Source organism: Miniopterus natalensis, chromosome 3 (assembly GCF_054644295.1).
Source record: "Miniopterus natalensis isolate mMinNat1 chromosome 3, mMinNat1.hap1, whole genome shotgun sequence".
NCBI lineage: Eukaryota > Metazoa > Chordata > Mammalia > Chiroptera > Miniopteridae > Miniopterus > Miniopterus natalensis.
Genome location: NC_142083.1, coordinates 70,061,178 through 70,079,747, shown reverse-complemented (window position 1 = coordinate 70,079,747; position 18,570 = coordinate 70,061,178).

The following is an 18,570-nucleotide window of genomic DNA, read 5'->3' as shown; positions in this document are numbered from 1 at the left end:
CCCCATGGAAGCCTGGCACTCTTGATGGGTGGAATTTTCGCCAACTTCATGGTAATGGTTACCTCCCCAGGGGAGGAAGGAAAATGGCATAAATGGTAGGACATTTATTCTATGAATAGCATATTACTTCTTAAAGAAAAGAAGAAAAGAGACCTAAAAAAAAATTGACATGATACTAAAATCTGCTTTATCTCAAGTGTCTCATTAATTTTCTCCTGTTTTCTATTTATTTAAAATACTCAGTGAATTGAAATCTTTTTAACAAGATGAATAAGAAATGGGCTATATGTCTGGTAAGAGAGTTAACCATGAAAATAAAAAGTGTCTTGGTGAAATGTCATTGTTATCATTAGCAAAATAAATAGAGCACTTGAATGTTTACAAAGCATTATTACCTCCTACATACATAGCCCTGGGAAGTGGGTAAAATAAGTGATAATAATAATTTGACATATAAGCAAACTGAGGCTGAGAGAGGTTAAGTAACCTGCTAAAGCTGTGCAGTGATTAGTTGTTGGTAAGCCAATTTTTGTTGCCTTATTGAATGACGATGACAAAACACTTTTCTCATTCAGAACTGTCCAGAAACTCATGAGACATGAGAAGTGTCTAGGAGGAAAAAGATCCAATGAACATGTCACTAAGTCATCCATTCCTTTTTATGCTAAAGAAAGTGCTCTCTTTTCCTCTTTATCAGAAATTGTGAATTAAAGCCTGGGGAACAACTTGAAAATCTTCTCTTTCCCCTCTCCCCCCCATGACCACCACCCCCCTATTGAAATGAGCAGAGGGATGCGTGAGGCAGTCCAGTCCTCATTCTTTCTTCCAGACCTGTGCTGTTCAACGCAGTAGCATCCACTAGCACATGTGGCTGCTGAGCGCTTAAAATGTGGTTAGTGTGACTGAGGAATTGAATAATACATTTTATCTAATTTCAACTTAATAACTGAAGCAGTACAAAATATATTTTTCATTTAATGCAACTTTTCATTAAATGCAACTTTATTATTTTTAAGACATTTCACTTTAACTTTTGCTTCATGTAAGATACTATTGTTGTATTGGGGTGTGCATGCTAGACTTGCTTTTACTTTTACACATAAACACATTACCAGCTGAGACAGATTTAGTCCAATCTAGTCAGCGTCAATGGAGTGATTCAGTCTGCATGATTTTTTTATGCCCAGATGTAACACTGTAATTTGTTTATTTGAATATTTTCTGCAAACAGCAAAAGTTACAGTGATACCTATAATGCATAATTAATTATAATTTTGTAAATTTTCCCCCCAGTAATGTGCTTCATGAAATTGTTTACACCTGATCATGTCATATGTCTTAAATACTTATTTTTTTTCATAATTCTATCATCCTTCCCTGAAATTGTTTACCTTGAAAGCTTGATATGAAAAGCATTTAGGGGCTTATCAAAGTGAGAAAATAAAAAAGGCCCAATTTCAAGACCTGATTCAATAGCTTCTGTACAGCTATAGAAGGTAAATGGGGTTGCACAGAACCAGTAGGGTCAGATATTCACTCACACTCTGGGAAGGGTAAGAGACTAAGTAGCTTTACATATCACAAATGTGGAAACTGGAAGTTTGGGGGTGACTAGGCATGTGTTCAAAAAAAGGTAGGTAGAACGCCCTCACCCTTAATCTCATGGTAGGAATTGCTACCCCTTCCCAAGAACCCCTTCCCTTCCTAATAAAGCTGGGAGATGGGCCCTGCTCCCACTCGTAGCTTAGCCTTAGTGAAGAAATATGTAGCATTCGCCACTTGCCTGTCTTCCACCCTTGTCCATACTCTAGAGTAATAGGAAGCTCATTATTTCCAGAGCTGTGTGTGTTTAGGTGAAGAGCTCTCCAGTGGGCCTGTTCGCCTCCCAACCCCAAATGAAAGCCACGAATGCTCATTGGCCCTGATCACTTGCTATCCCCAGTCTCCTTCTCTCTCAATACGGAGAGGGGGTATAGTCGGCTCTGTGTGAGCCATTCCTGTGTATGGATATGTGTGCAGTAACCATAGCTATCTGACTTCTGCACACAGGACCCAGGGTGGGAGTGCTGGTAAAGGAATGCCTCTTCTCTACTTTTCCTTCCCCTGCTGGGGAAAGCCTAAGGGAAGAAGGAGTGGAGGAAAGGTTTAGCAGACATGGGAAGGGAAGGACAACATGCTATAAATATTTACAGGCTTGGACTTCATCTTCAAGCAGTATGCAGGTCATTCTCTGGCCACTAGATGGATTTAAAACTGGGGCCATGATCACTAGCCAAGGCCAGCTCTCTGATCCTACGGTAGCCCACCTCTGAAGCGGATCACAGAAAGGAACATTCTCCTGAAAACAGTGATTATTTCACACTTATAATAGGAGCCGGTGTTGAGTGTATAGAATAACGTAGGCATTGGTTAGAGTGTACATGTGTTGGAGGTTCAAGGAGTGTTGCTGTGATGGATACTGGAGCAGCCAGGCAGAGTCTAGGAAGGGAGTAGATTTCTGGGAAATAACTGTATGAAACAATAATTTCTCCCCACTGGGGTTCCCTAGATCTCATATCATGAACCTAGAGAAGCAAACTTTAGCTTTTAAAGAAAGCATAGCCTATAGCCATGGAAGATATTTTTGTGTGCTCTTAATCACATACTTAATAATATTGCACATCCATTATTTTATTTGTTTCTCTCAACTTGAAATTTAGGGAAACTGAGTTACCCCATAAATGGAAAATCCAGGCTAGAGAACTAATGGGATATACTTTTCCACGAGTCCACGGACCAAAGCTGTTTCAGTGAGGGAGAGATGCTGACTTTAAAGAGCTAAATGACTGGCCTTGGGTCATACGTCAAGTCATAACTGGCTTCTAGGTCATCTCTTATCATGAGAAATACATGGCATGAAGCAATCAGACAGGATGTGCACACACAAGAGGCCAGAAATTGACATGTTCAAAATGAAGTAGGAACATCGTCCAGGTAGGATTCCCCCACCCTTTCTCAGTCTCTGGCATTGTTTCCCCTCCTCTGACTCATGACCACATGAGACAACAGGAGAGACCCCAAAGCAGGAGAGCTCTTGTCCTGAAGTCCAGAAAGTTTTGTCAAATGTTTTGTGTAACACCAATGTTGCACAACCCCATAGGGCATTATTCATTCACATTTTTACAGAATTATGTCCCAGGAGGTGAATTGACATAAAATAAGATGGGAATAAGGATCCCTGGAGTCATATAACCTCAAGCCATAAACACCTAATTCTAGGAAAGCTAAGCTGTGTGGCCTTGGAGATGGAATGGGCAGAAAGTTCTTAGAGCCCAGCTACTGGGACCACAAATTCCTCTCTTGAGCCAGGTCCTGCATAGATTCCTTGGGGATACCTCAATGCTGAGAGTTCCCATTAAGAACTAAGATAGTCTTTTCAGGCTCAGGACAGAGGCCTTAGAGACTTTGCATCCATTCAGCTGCCCAGTAGGATAACCACTAGGCATATGTGGTAATTAAATTATAATTTAAATTAATTATAGTAAAATGAAATAAAGAATTCAGATCCTCAAGCCAGACTACCCACATTTCAATTAACCAATGGTCACATGTGCCTAGTGGCTATCCTATTAGGCAATGCAAATATAGAACATGTTTTTTTCCTCACAGAAAATACTGTCAGACAAAGAATTTCTCTTAGTCCTATAACCCAGAATGTAAATGAGCCTCTTATTTTTCCTGTGGACAGCTTCGGGTTTCATTAGGAAGGCCAAGCGAGTAGGTGGGGCAGAGAGTCCTTGGCAGAGGCCAGCCAGCAGGAGAAGGTTGAAATGGCTGGGCTTGAGCAGTCAGTGCTTGAGGCTATTAGGACAGAAGAGGAGGGGCTCTCTGGAAACAAGGTCAATGGACAGAATCTGCAAGGAGCTGGTGATGAGTTCCATAAGCTGCAGGGTCCTCTGTGGAAGTAACTTCTCTGTCTGGTCTTCTGCCTTGGATTGTCACTAGAGACAATGTCCAGTTAGGTGAACAGAACCTTTTGATTATCTAGCGAGAACAAAAATGAGCTTATCTGAGGGCAGAACTGTGTAGATTGTCAAAATGTCTTTCTCGTGCACAAAGGCTGTACTCAGGAAGATACCTATCACCTGTTCTGTATGTCAGGAAGAAGAGAATATAGCCACGTGAACTCTCTATGCAGTCCATAAATTAAGAGCACTTGACATTTGCTATAACACATCCCAATGATATGAATCATCCACTGTCCAGTAAATGGGTTATGCTGAACATTTGCATTCATTAGCTGAGCTGTCATAAAGACAGAGGGTTGGAATTGTTGCTTCTAGTCATAATTCTGAGTACTAGACAGTTTGGAAACAGGCTTTGCTCACACAGCCCATAGCAAGTCTCTGCTTGTGAGCCTCCATCAGCACCTTTCCCCTTTCTCACTGTGCTTTTCAATGATCGCTAAAGAAGTGCTTTAGGAGCTGCAGAAAGCTGGCAGATCCCCTGTGAGATGAAATGAACAAGCTCAACAGAACAGAAAGGCAAAAGGGAATCTGCTCATGCGGGGGCACACTTACTTTGGCTTGCAGCTGCTGTCGGGAAAAAAAAGGCAGCTCTGTGCCAGCAGTAACAGTGGGCTCCTCCTTCAGCCACTTAATGACATGATTCTCTTAGAAAAGTATAATTTTCTTGGGCATGCTCATTTAGACATTTTGGAGACAGTATTTCACCCAAAAGAATTTGCTTTGTCTTTAAGCTGCTTTGGCAATATGCAAGCTCTCTCAAACAAATAAATGCTTTCCAGGAACTCTAAACCTTAGAGCTGCCCAGTTACTACTGGAGTCAACCTGTGGATGTATATCTTCATTAGGATATGATTGCCTCCCATGCACTTTGCAGACCAAGACCACTACCTGCCAAGCCATCCCCAACTCTCAAAGTATACTTTCTGCTCAGGTCCAGAGAGGATCTAAAAGCTGATGAAGGAAGAATGATTTTCTTCTAGGTGATCAGAATCACTTTGGTGGCATAGCACACCTTTGAAACCACGCATCCTCAAACGTGCCTACTTTGCTGTGGGGAGAAGTACAAAGTGGTGGTACAGTCAGCTCTCCTAACCCAGTGCAAGCTAGCTCCAGCATGCCACTGGGCACGTGTCTCTTTCTCGCACATGGCACCTTCAATTCGGAAGTAAATCCGATTAGCGCTACCTGCAAACCATATCCGGACTCCAACTCCTTCTCAGTCCCTCCACTGTACCATGCATGTTGGAGTCACCATCATGTCTCATCCAGAGTTTTGCAATAGCTTCCTAATTGATCTCCTTTGCCCCAGATAGTCTTTTCCGAGCCAAAGGGATCCTTTTGAAAGATAAATCACTTCTGTGCTGAGAACTACCTAGTAGCCTTTATCTTACTGTGCAATGTAAAAGCCATCAAGTAGTACTCCATTCCTGCTTTATTTTCCTGTATTTTCTTTATCCTTTCTAATATAGTAATTTACTGATTTATCATCTAGTTACCTGTTTTCCCATTCTGAAATGTATGCTACGCGAGGCCAGAGACTTTTGCCCCTTGTGTCAGAAGCCCCAACTCCTAGAAGAGTGAATAATATACGGTGAACATTTAATAAATATTTGTTGAATGAATGAACTTATCTCTTGACTTCTTTGGCCTGGTTGCTCCCCATTTTGCTACCCTCCCGATCCCTGGGCCTTACCTGCCCCTAACCATAGCGTGTCCTGCCTCACTCCTGTCCTAGATCACTGTCCTTCACTGCTTCAGACCTCACCCTTGATGGGTCAGGCCCTGACACCTCCCTAGTTTCCGCCCACCTTCAGCTCTGCCTATTTTGATCTGGCTCACTGCCAGCCACAACCTGGTATAACACATAGGATATTTCTTTTAAGTTCCCTCCCAACATCTTCATATTCTTAGAAACCTGCCCAGAATGAATAATCACATAACCCATGTGCTTTCCTGTACCTGACACTAGGAGGATCACTGAAAACTAATAATTTAGATGAGTGATTAGACTTGTATATTAAGCAAGTACCCATCATCACCTGGCACAAGCACATAAAAGAGCAGTTAGTAAGCGAGTAAATGAGCAGAGTCATGATAACTAATATTTATTGAGCTCTCATAGTATCTGGGGCACTTTGTCTGGTTTATCTCTTTTCATATCTTTTCTTACCTGGTTTTGTCAGCTTAGATCAAGAGTCTAGACTTCTAAAGTAGCCTTTCAAGCAGAATCATTGGTTTTATCTCTTTTTTTTTTTTTTGATATGATTCTATTGTCCACACTACAGTCTCCCTCACTTAAAAACAAACAAAAAACAAACAATAACACACTCCTGAGCCTTCTCACCATGCTTAGTAAAACCCAGACTCTTTCTCAGCATCCAAAGCTACTATTTGACATCAGTGAGTATTTACTATTTTTAAGTCTTTTGGGAATGATTTACATACAGTTATCATATTTGATGCCCTCAGCAGTCCAAGGAGGTAGAAACAGAGGCAAGAAGATGTTAAATGGTCTTTTCAGTGCCGCGTAGGCAATAAGCGGCAAGGTTGGAATTTGAACCCAATCACTTAACAGCTTTGCTACCCTGTTACCCAAATGAGTAAACTGGCCAAAGGTACCACCTCAACTTCATATCCCACAGTGACCCCCGCCTACCAAGCTGTACACAGACACAGAGGCTCAATTCTGCTCCTGGGGCACAGAGCTCAATGTCCTTCCTCAGCAGGGCTGTCCTGGACCACCTAGTCTGAAGTGAAATCCTCTCTCTGTCACAGCACCCAGTTCTTTCTCTTCACAAGTTTAGTCGTGATTCATGGATTTCCTTGTTTCTTTACATATTCATCCCCTTTGCCCACCACATATCTATTTTGTTCAAAACGTCCTAGACCTGGAACTTTTCTGGTTCTTAATAAACATCTGTTGAATCCATTCATGAATGAACCCATTCATTCAAAATCTTCACTGCAAACCCGGAGGAAGTATTACTCTTCATTGACAAAGATAGTAAATAACTTGCCCAAGGTCAAAGCTTATAATTGGTGAAGCCTGGATTGGAGCCCCAGCCTTTCTGGTTGCACAGCACCAGCAGGCTATGCTGCTTCCCAAGGTGCTCAGGATTTAAGGACCCTAAACCAGAAGATTACTAAAGCAGCTGGCAGATGGGCCCAATAATCTCCTCTATAATTATCTGGGAATTTGTAAACCTTGATGTGAAAAACAAATCCTCCCTACTCAGGTTTCTTTTTAGAGTGATGACTGAATGACCGAACAGAGCCTCATCTTGGGGCTGCACTGAGCAAATCACAGCGCAAGGAGGCAGCTAATTGCCGAACTTGATTGCAACTGCTAATCACAGTCACAGGGAAAAAAGTGTTGGGAATTAATTAGGCAAGGACCTTCCGAACAGCAGCAGGAAGCCTCCAAGTGACCTTTATTTACAGTCAGTTAAACAGAAGTGTGACTAAAAATGCCAGGGAGCAAATCAGATTATTAATATTGATTGCTTAAAGAAAATGAATAATTTAGAAGCCGAGTCAGAATAAATATCCAGTGACAGAGATGAAAGAGCACAGCAGACCGCATTTCTAACATTCATCTGTCATGCGGCAGCGTCCCCTGCTCGGAAATCGAGAATTTTCACCCTCACAAAGCACAATTAGTTTCATGACCCAGCATGACTGCCACTAGGAACTGTTCTCATTCAGCCAGGCATGGGGAAAATTCAGGGTGTTGAACTTGAGCTTTTGTCAACACTTTGCATGGTAAACTAATTGCAAGTTCATGGGAGATTGACTTTCCAATTTTTATCAATAAAACAGCAACCCAAAGAAGTTGGATAACATTTCCTGTACTTACTGTGCGAAGCTCATGGATTTTAGTTTTTGATGACAGTCTATCTTTTGTGCTGTGTATGTGACAGAAGTTTTCAATGGAAGGGCAAGTGTTTCAGACCATTTACAAGTAAAGGTTTTCAAGGGTTATCTCCAACTCCCAACAAAAGTTGCCTTTCATATATACTGGAGTCAGTTTTATACCATACCCCCAGCAGCACGCCTCAGTCCTAGCTCCAGTTGGTGATGACAGATATAGAATATTTATTACAGCAAGATCTTAAATAGGTCATTTTGAATTACATGTTTTACTTAAGCAGTGATTTTTGAGATTTGTAAGCCATGTTGAAAGGTTTAAGTTATATATAAGGTTATACTCTCCTCTACCTAGAAATACAAGTTAAATTTACTAGTGGTGGTTATTGCAATAATTGCATTTTTAGGCAGTAGATATTAATAGTTTTGCTGAAGCAAAAACATTTCAGAGCTACTGCAGTGGCGGGGGAGAATTCAAACATATTTACTTTGGAAAAAACTCAGAAATGAAGCTCTGTTGCTCTCAGATTAATGCAGCAAATTAACTAGCCGTGTTCAAGGCATCCACAATTTCTATATGACAATAAATATAATTTGTAAACCAATCAATAAAGCAAGTCAAATCACTCACCTTCTTTATCCAGTATAAGCATTAGTATTTATTTATGCCTATATTAATTTATGTCACTCATATTATGTATCGAGTATAGATATTAGCAGTATCTCATACCCATGTAAGAGAAATAGATACTGAGATGAAATGACTTCCATTCCTATCCAGCGAACAGAATTGAATTGTCCCCTCTTTTAAACGTAGTTGTTTGCAGTGCACCCCCTTATGGTTCTCATCGGTGAGATATCAAATGCACGTCTGCATAAGCTCCCCAGGTGTTTCACTTCCCTGCAACTGGGAGGAAGCAAATGCGAGCTCCAGGAAGGGTTGAGATAACCTCGCGTGTGAATTATTGACATGCATTCGTCTCCTTCTGTTGCCTGTTAGACTTTAACAAATACTGACCAGCAAATTGGTCTGACTGACCCTAGATGAGACCCAAGGCCAGCACATTTATGTTCTGGTCAAAATAGATGGGTACTGAAGGTAGGAAGATTGCTCCTAGTGTGGCTGATGTCTTCCAATCTGGCTGGATTTTGATTTAAGTATTGATGAGGTATGTGTCAATCAGGAATGAATTCTCACTTCTCTGTGACAGATAGAGTTCAGGGTAACAGTGGTCCTATTATAAAGGAACTAATTGATTGATCATTCCCCAATAACAGGAATTACTACTGCTTTTGACCTGTTCATGAGAGCAATAGGAAGGTTATCCAATTATGCATCTATCTTATTATATGGACTCTTTTCCCATAAGAATTTAAATTAATTTAACATTCCTAGCAGAGGAAGAAAAAGGTCATGTAAAAATTAAACACCCATATGCCAGCCTGCAGACTGGTAATCTTCTGATACAAGAATTCTCCTTCACTTGGTATGTTGCAGGTAAATAGAAGCCAGTAGAAGATTCTTTTGCTGTCCCACAAATTTGAAAAAAATCATTATTTATAAGCTATGTTTTACTGGTTCTAGTACCTCTTTCTACATGTTTTAAATTAGCTTGTTATTTTAAAACCATGCAAAACTGATGCTCAAAGGAAATGCTACACAACAAAATTCAGAAAGCTTTAATTAAATGCCAGCATAAAGCCTCAAGCACATTTGATGCTAAGGTAACACTGTTTTTACTGAGGTGTGCTAAATGATTCAGGTAGCTGGAAGGTGGCTTACCACAACCCTTTAGATTTTGAAGGGATTTTATTGGCTTTTGTTTGCATCTAGATACTAGGACACTGACTGTGGTAACCTTTCTTCCCCAAAGCAATTTTCATTTTTGAAAAAACCAAACCATGAGAAATTATGGCCCCTCATTCAGATTCCGGGAGCCTGTCTAAAATTCTTCTGCTATTTCTAAGCAACCCAGGGAATCAGGTTCTTTGGAAAGGCAATGTGTGCAAATGTGCATCTTTTACTACATGAGAGCTAACATTAAATACAGGGCCGTATGGCATTCTTAGATTTCTCCATTTTGCTACCAGAGGGTGGTGATTTCCACATTAATTGCATGTCGTTTGTAATGGGGATGCCTGGCTTTACATGCAGATGTGCCCCATTCCTTTCCATTATGAAAAACAAGCAAAATGATTGCAATAATTCCTGGTATCAGATTATAAAGGCAGCATCTTTAGAATTTGTAAATGTGCTGTTTTTATTTTATCCCTTTGTTTATACACAGATTAAAACATGATCCCCCATGGCTGCAGCCTATAATTGAACAGAGTGAACTGAGGCTGCCACAGAGCAGTGGAGCGATGCTTTAGTGACTTCGGAACAGAGCAGGCACCTGAGGAATAAATTTTCTCCTTCATCTTTCACCATGGCCTTGGATGTTGAGAAGACACAATAAAAATGATATCGTTTAATGAGCAAAAAAATGTAGCTAGACACTACTCTGCCTGCTGCAAGAAAGATTTTTAAATATTACTTGAAAATAAAATTGGGGGGCTATTTTCCATCTAATTAATTTCATCTTAATTTGCTTAGCTTTCCGTAGAAGATCGTCAGATTGAAATTGCAATATGTTTCTTTGTCTTTTGTATCCCCCTGAAATCTCAGCATAATTTAGAACCAGGAAAAAGCAATTCTTTTGCACTTTGCATGCAAGTCACAGTTTTCTTATTGGGTTCCAAAGGATTCCTAGTCTCCAAGCTCCAGTCCACAGCTGCTACTGCATATGTTGCTGCTGAAAATGAAAACTTGCTGAAATAATCATTCCCTATGTTTTTAAGAGGCTGTGTTTAAAGTACTACTTGACACATCTCATTTCTTTAGGGAGCTTGAATTCATATTACAAAACAGCAGAGCCAATAAAGATCTAAGATTTATATTTTCCTGTTCAATATTGTATAGTAGGAACAAAAAATCCTGACAATTGAAAATCACTAATACTCAGAATTTTTTTGAACCTAAGGTATTGTGTGTACTTTAGTTTCCAGAATGCACCACACAAATATAAATTAACACTGTATACTGAATGTAAAATATGGACACTTTTCCATGTACGTGGTTTTAAAATGTAATTTTTTTGTACATACAAAATTAGCCCCATTTATGTTTAAATCCATTAGAGGCTGTATTAACTTTTTTCCTTCTATGATCTTGCTACTGATTATTTCCAGCACCTTTTCAAATAAATAGCAAAAGTAGGAAAGTAATGTTTTAATTCCTTTACTAGCATATAGAATTCATACCAGTTACCTTAAATCACAAGTTATATGAGATCCTTCCATCTATGTAGAGATACCTCCAAGCCTAGATGTCCATGGACTTTAACTTCCTCTATTACATATAAAAAAGACAGTAAAAATTATAGCTTCCAACCAATACTTTCCAAAGGTAACCCAGGGAAAAACTGTTTGGACACAGCCAAGGTCTCCATAAATTTTAAAGTTAGGAGAACATTATTTCTGGAAATACTGTTATCGGCATCCCTGAGATGTGAAATTATAAATATGAGTTAATGGAAAATAGTCTAGGCAGAATTCACTGACAGCTTGAACAGCAAATTATCATCTAGGGCTTCCTCCCTGTTTCTTTCCAAAGAAGTCTTCATAAATAAGGATACCAAGGCAATATTCTCAAAGCTCCAAGCATGTTTTGTGGAGTCCCCTCCCCCTGCCCCCCCCAACTTTTTTCCCCATTTTGGACTTCTGGGTTGTCAAAAAGACATGGGAAGCATTTCTAAATAAAAACTTGTTCTAAGTGTGGTTTTAACCCAATAATCATTACCAGATTGAATTTCAAAAAATTCTAAAGATTTTTGTTTTTATGTTTGAGAGAAAGATAAAATAAGTTGCATTTGAATATTTCAGTGGTTTTGTAAGTAATATTTATGTTTAAATTTGAACGCAAAGTGTGGAGAATTTAAGGTAGAATGGAATTCAGTAATTACAGAGTCTCCTTTTAGCTAAGTCTTAATCAGTGTGGAATAGGATCTGCCTTTTGTGGCTTCATTGCATTCAGATGATGTCAGCAGATTCTGAGGCAGGAAAGTAGATATATGTTCCTTTGATGTTTTTCTTGGGAAAGCTGCAAGTGCATTCCGCAGGGAGGATGCGTCTCTCCTTGCCTGCTTAACACCTCCTAGAGACACAGGAAGTGACCAGAATACCTATATTTGGTTACTATATAGACATTCAATTTCTGAATAATTAAATGATTTAATGTTTTTCTTGATTAGGAAGGTTATGAGTATGGCCAACATAAAATATTTTTTTAAATCCCTTGTCGTTAACTGCTTGAAGGTGATAAAAGGTTATGACTTGACCCATTTATCCCTTTTTAAATAAAACTTGTACTGGTCAGATGTTCTGCTACCAGGATGGATCTAACAATTCATATACCCTGTTTTATGTTCATGGTTGATTCTCAGCAAATTCATTTTCCTTTACCAAACCTACTGAAAGTCAAAATGACTTCAATTACTATGGTTACTAGGTTTGGCTAATGGATGAACTTATTACAATATGCTTTCTTTAATCTTTAATAGAAAGTTCAATTAAACAGTGTGAAATCCAGAAAGAACATGTTTAGAATAACAGATACAGCAAACTAGCAATAACTAGAATTAAGTCTTATGTGGACTTAATCATCCTGAATGAAGATTACAGCTCAAATGCCTACACTTCTCAAAAAAAAAAAATTACAAATAATTCATCATTATTTAGCACATCTAAGGAAAACACTTTATATATGTTTAATTACCCCAAACTGAGGTTGTGACAGAACAGTTTATAAAAACTTTTACAAATATTTTAATTTGAAAGGGAAATAATGTTTAAAAATATAGAGCCAGTTGGATAATTGGTTGCTTATGGGGGAGTTGACATTAGAAATAAGAGAGAATGGACTATTTGTCCTGTAGATAAAGAGGGGAAGGGCCATGATGTATGGACCCTGACCTGACACTACCCACTAGACTTGAGCAGAAGCCAAGAGTGACTAGATTTGCCAGCCTTTAGATTTCAGTAGCCAAGAGGAAAAAGGCTATATGAACAGAAATAGGGGAAACAGGAATTTTTAGATACTAAAATGAATTCTGTTTGGAATCTTTTGAGTTTACTTGAACTTCCAGGTTTGGACATTTAGATGAGAGATGGAAACAACTGATGGCTTAAAGATGCTGAGGCTGGAGATGCTGATGGGGAAGTCATCTGTATTCATATCTCTATATCTACTGATTGAAAAATAAGAAATTAACTTCAAATAAAAGAAAAATTACACATAACCTGGATATCCAGAGATAACCAATTAATAATATAATATAACATAAAATAACATAATATGAGAAAACATTCTCCAATCTTTTCACTACACACATACACATGCATGAATGTGCTTTTCAGCCACTCACTTGCATGTATAACTTTTCTGTTTTACAAACTTTTAAGCAAGGAGCTAAGATGCTTTAGCATCAACTTTGTTCTAAAGCCCTAGAGTTAATTTGTCACTTTGTGACCAAATTATAATAATAGTAGCTAGGAGGAAAAATAATAGACAGAGAAAACACCCCTTGTGAATTCCAGTATATTAAGTGCTAGTAAATAAGTTTTTTGTTTGTTTTGTTACGTTTGTTTTTTTTGTTTATTTTTTGTTTTGGGGTTTTTTTGTTCTTAGCATACCTTATTTCAAACAGGACTGGAGGCAAAATAAAATACAATTCAAGAACACCACTGCAGCCCGGCTGGCATGGCTCAGCAGTTGAGCGTCGACCTATGATCTAGGAGATCGCGGTTCGATTCCCTGTCTGAGCACATACCCTGGTTGCGGGCTCGATCCCCAGCGGGGGGTGTGCAGGAGGCAGCCGATCAATGACTCTCTCATCATTGATGTTTCTATCTCTCTTCTTCCTTTCTCTCACTGAAATCAATAAAATATATTTAAAAAAGAAAAAAAGAAAAAAAGAACACCACTGTATCTTAGGTTAATACTTCAAATCAAAATTGTCCCACTTATTCCCTTCCACCTTCCTATGCTCACTCCTCTTCAGTCTCACACATGATTTCAGCCAAGTTACAGTAAATGCTAATTAGGATGATCAAATATCTGACTGGCAAATCAAGTGTCTTTTCTGAGGTTAAGAGAAGGGGAGCCCATTTTAACTTGGTACACATCACAGTTATGGGAGTCCCCTTTGGGCCTGTGATAACAGTTTTAGACATCATAGCCGCAAATTGCTAATTTTCAGAGGCACCAAACAGAATTACAATTCCCTATATTGTATTCATGGAAGCGCACAAGAAGTGAAAAAAAATTACTCAGGGAAGAAAATTACATGTAAATACAAGGCATGAGAAAAATAGTGCCTTAGTCTGTGCTCCAGTAACATAGTCTAAAAATGTAAAGAATGGGGGAGGCTGCCTCTTGAGTCTCCAGCGAGGAAAACATCCAAAAGTTCACAGAGCTCAATTGTTTCTCTAAAATGCCCGATTAGGAAAATCAATTACCTTGGCATAATGGGCCCTGTGGAGAAATTGCTTCATTTCATTGGAACAGGAAGAGAGAGTGTGAAAAACCCATCTTTTGCTATTGCCTTACCCTTCCACAAAGTGAAGAGGGAGAGAGGAAGAGATGACTGACAGGTGTCTTCTTCACCTGGTTAAGCCTCACTACCAGTTCTAAAATCCCAACCTCTTTTTTCAGAGAATTCTGATTTTTATGTTTATTTTCTGGACACATTTCTATTTTTTAGGGCTGCCACTGAGTCTTGGGGTCCTGATCTCCTAAGACTGGCTTCTAAATAGGATGTAATCTCTCCTAAATATAATGTAACTGCTCCAAGTTACCCTTTCTTAGAGATTTTGAAAATAGACTGAGACTTTTCTCTTTTTCAGTTTCAGTTTTTATGCTAATGGTCGCTGAAGGGTAAACAGTAATGCAAAATTACACACACACCAAAAAGAAACCCCAAAAACCAAACACCAGTGTTTCCAGAAAATTTCCAACTTTGTCTGGGTAATTATCCCAAATACCCAGAGACTCTGGCTATCTTTTGCTCTAGAGCATGAAGTTAATCACACTGCTTATCTTCAGTTCCTGGGCCTTCTCTGGATGATAGAGTACTCTGTGATTTCACATCTGGTTGATTCAGCAGAAAGGCCTACTGATACAGGGATACCCACTGACGTGAGAATAAGTGTGCATCCATAGGATCTGTATATAAGCCTGATCTTGTGAGGATGGTTTACATTTATAGAGATTACAAGACTCTGACTCTATCTGTTAAGTGGCTCTACTCTACAGGTCCAAGGTAATGGTAGGACATTTTCTCTCCATGAAAACTCTGAACCATCTAAACAGAAACTACAATCTGAAGGCCCCAGATACTACTCAGATTTCAATCCTAGCTCTATCAGATACAGCATAAGTGAGTTAATCTTGCTCTGCCTACACATCTCATTGTAAAAGAGAGATCATAATATTACCTACCTCATACGGAGACTGGGGGAATTCAATGAGTTAATGTTAAAATGGCCTTTCACATTGTATGCATGTATAATTATTATAATTGCCACATTTCATCTTGCAATGAAGTTTTATTTGTCCTACAGTGGTGTTATGGGGTGAGTTGTGTTCCCCTCAATATTCAAAGGTTGAAGTCCTAACCCCTGGAACCTCAGAATGTGATTGTATTTGAGGATAAGGTCTTTAAAAGGGTAATTAAGTTAAAATGGGGTCATTAGGGTGGGCCCTAAACCAACATGACTGGAGTCCTTTAAGAAGAGATTAGGACACAGACACTGAGGGAAGACCATGTGAAGACACAAGAAGATGGCCATCTGCAAGACAAGGAGAGAGGCCTCAGGAGAAGCCAACCCCGTCAATACCTTGATCTCAAACTTCTAGCCTTCAGAATCGTCACCAATTAATTTCTTTTGTTTAGAACACCGAAGTCTGTGGTACTTCGCTATGGCAGCCCTAGCAAACTATTACAGTTGGACTTCAACAACTTTCTAGTAAAAGTTCTTATTTGGGGACTCTCTTGAAAATCAAGAGATCTGACAATGGTAGGCTCCCCTCACCTACATGGAAACCATAGATGGCAGTTGAAAATATATATATTGTTATCTTTAAAGAGGGAATAGATTATCTTTGTTGACCAGAAGACCACCATTTCCCATTTTCTCACATCCAATCCACTGGCCCCATTGGTATCTATGGCACCCGATCAAAAGGTCTAATTCACTTTGGGTGATTATTTATATTGGTTCTAATTCTTCCAAACTTAGCAAGGCAATCTTTGGTATAGAAAAAGATTTTCTCCTGTCCTGATACCCATGGAGAACCTTCATAGGGATGAGAGCACATCATGGGTGGGCTTAGCTTGTCCATATAGCCACATCTGTAATTCTACTTCTTTCTCTCCTACCCAGTATCAGCAGTAAAATACAAGTAAAATACACCAGCTATGTTGTGTGTGTGTGTGTGTGTGTGCGCGTGTGCGCGCGGCAACTCCATGTTTGAGAATTACTTTCAAAAGGACAGAAAACATTTCACTTTTAAACAAATTTGGATATCATGAAGCCACAGCCTTCATTTTTCTGATTCTGGCTCAGAACTCATCCACTTTTCCATGTGCAGCTCGTCACCACCTCATTCTGAAAAGCTCCCTTATTTCTAAGATCCCAATCAAAGGCTCTGTGTGGCGTGGCCCTGCAGTGAGGCTCTGTTGTAAGCCCATGCTGAGCACTCTGTAAGGAGGAGGGCTCCTGCTTGCAGGCATTTCTTTGCCTGGGTTGCTGCTACCACCAGAAATGCAGTTCATATTTGCTGCTGGCTGGTCAAAGAAATACTACCAGGTTTTTAATAACAAGAGGTAAGCACTTGTGAGTGAAAGAGAAGGAGGGAGAAAGAGAAGTGTGCCCAGAGTTATTTCAATAGGCAACTCCAAAGTATGCTAAGGTTAATACTGCCTAATTAATGACAACGCCAAATGGAGCCAAAAGCGTGAAGTCTGCAAATGGCTAATAATGAGGGCCAGATAGATACACCCCACTTTCCATGTATGTTCATAAGGCTGGCTGCAAAATGTAATTGAAGTAAATGGGGTTTTCTGCTGCTTACTCTTTAATTTAGTGTGAGAGAGTATTTGCTATTCTCTCTCCTTACCTCAAAGAACCTCAATTAATTATAGCAAATCTTACACCTGGGAGTGTCACCTCTAGATTCCTTGACACACAAACACTTGAAGGGCTTTTACAGGAGGGGGAGACGGTCACACGCACGCATTCTGTGCGCACTGATGTCTTCGCAGTTATGGCTGATGGACTCTACCTGTTGGGCGGGGGAGGACGAGGGGAGGTTGTGGCTTCCAACTCCTCATACTTGTGAAAACCAAGACTTTCCATTCTTTCCTTTAAATACTTAAATCCCAATCATTTTTTAAATAGCGTGACCCTTTAATGAAAGCAGCCAATAAAATAGGATCTGCCAAAGCAAGACAGATTTTAGGAACCAGGGATTTATTTTTTTCTTGTGCTTTGTTTTCTCAGTCTTGAATTAATCACAGCTGTCTTTCGCCAGCAAAGGTTATTTTTATCTAGCATGCTTTAAATTAAGCAACAACAACAGCAAAGGGAGCAGTCCGATGTTCTTCAAGCGCCCATAACCTTCCACAGAAAAGAGGGAGGCATTAGCTCTGCGCAGCTAAGAGCCCAGCTTTTAATTATATCTTCCCCGTGTTTACATGAACTTCAGTTTGCATTTCAGAAGCCTTATGGAAGGATTCCTGCGGCTGACCCAGGCGTAGTGGGGAATTTCTCCATCAAGTGAGTATTGATGAGCTGCAAAGTTCAGTGAACAGGAAAATTCTGCTCCTTTTATTGCCAGTGTGACAGGTTACTTTATTACCATGCCTTTCACAGCAATTTAACAGTTACCCTGGTAACGGATTCGGTGAGGTAATGGGATCACAGGCGTCGGAGCAGAGGCAGGCTGGCCGCTCGGAGCAGCCATCTGCTGGCTGCTGTTCCAAAGGCTGGCTGGCCCTGCCCCTAGAGCCCTGACAGTCACATCCCAGGGCCCGCGCGGCAATGAGGCAGGTGAAACCGCAGGCCTGCCCTATTTAGCTGCACTCGGGTGATTTGTCTTCCTAATTCTATTGAAATAATAATCAGGATTTGTTTCTGATTAATTAACTAACCTTTTGGTAAAAAGATTAGATAACGAAATTGCTGCCTATTCAGAGATAATGAGATTTTTATTACTCTGTCAAAAGAAAAAAGTACATTTATGTGTCACCAGCCGCTGTGTCAAGAGGAAAAAAAGAAGAAAAGATTTAAGTCTTTGTCAGGATGTGTATATTCCTCAACAGACGAGTGCGGGGTGTGCTTCGTTCTGCAGGGGCTCCCGGGCCTTATTTGAAGCCTTTAGGAAGAGCTGTTGAAACAGCAAACAACGTAATAAACACATTCAGGCCAATAGGCTTTTGGGGAGGGTGCTAATTTGTTTTAAAATGTCTCCTAATGGAAGAGAAATGCTTGGGAGTCTCGGGAAGTTGCCTGTACCGTGTGGGTGTATTTATGTAAGTGTGAGAGTGTGAAGAAAGCAGTAAAATCTCCGCGCGAGGCTTTAAAATGACATATG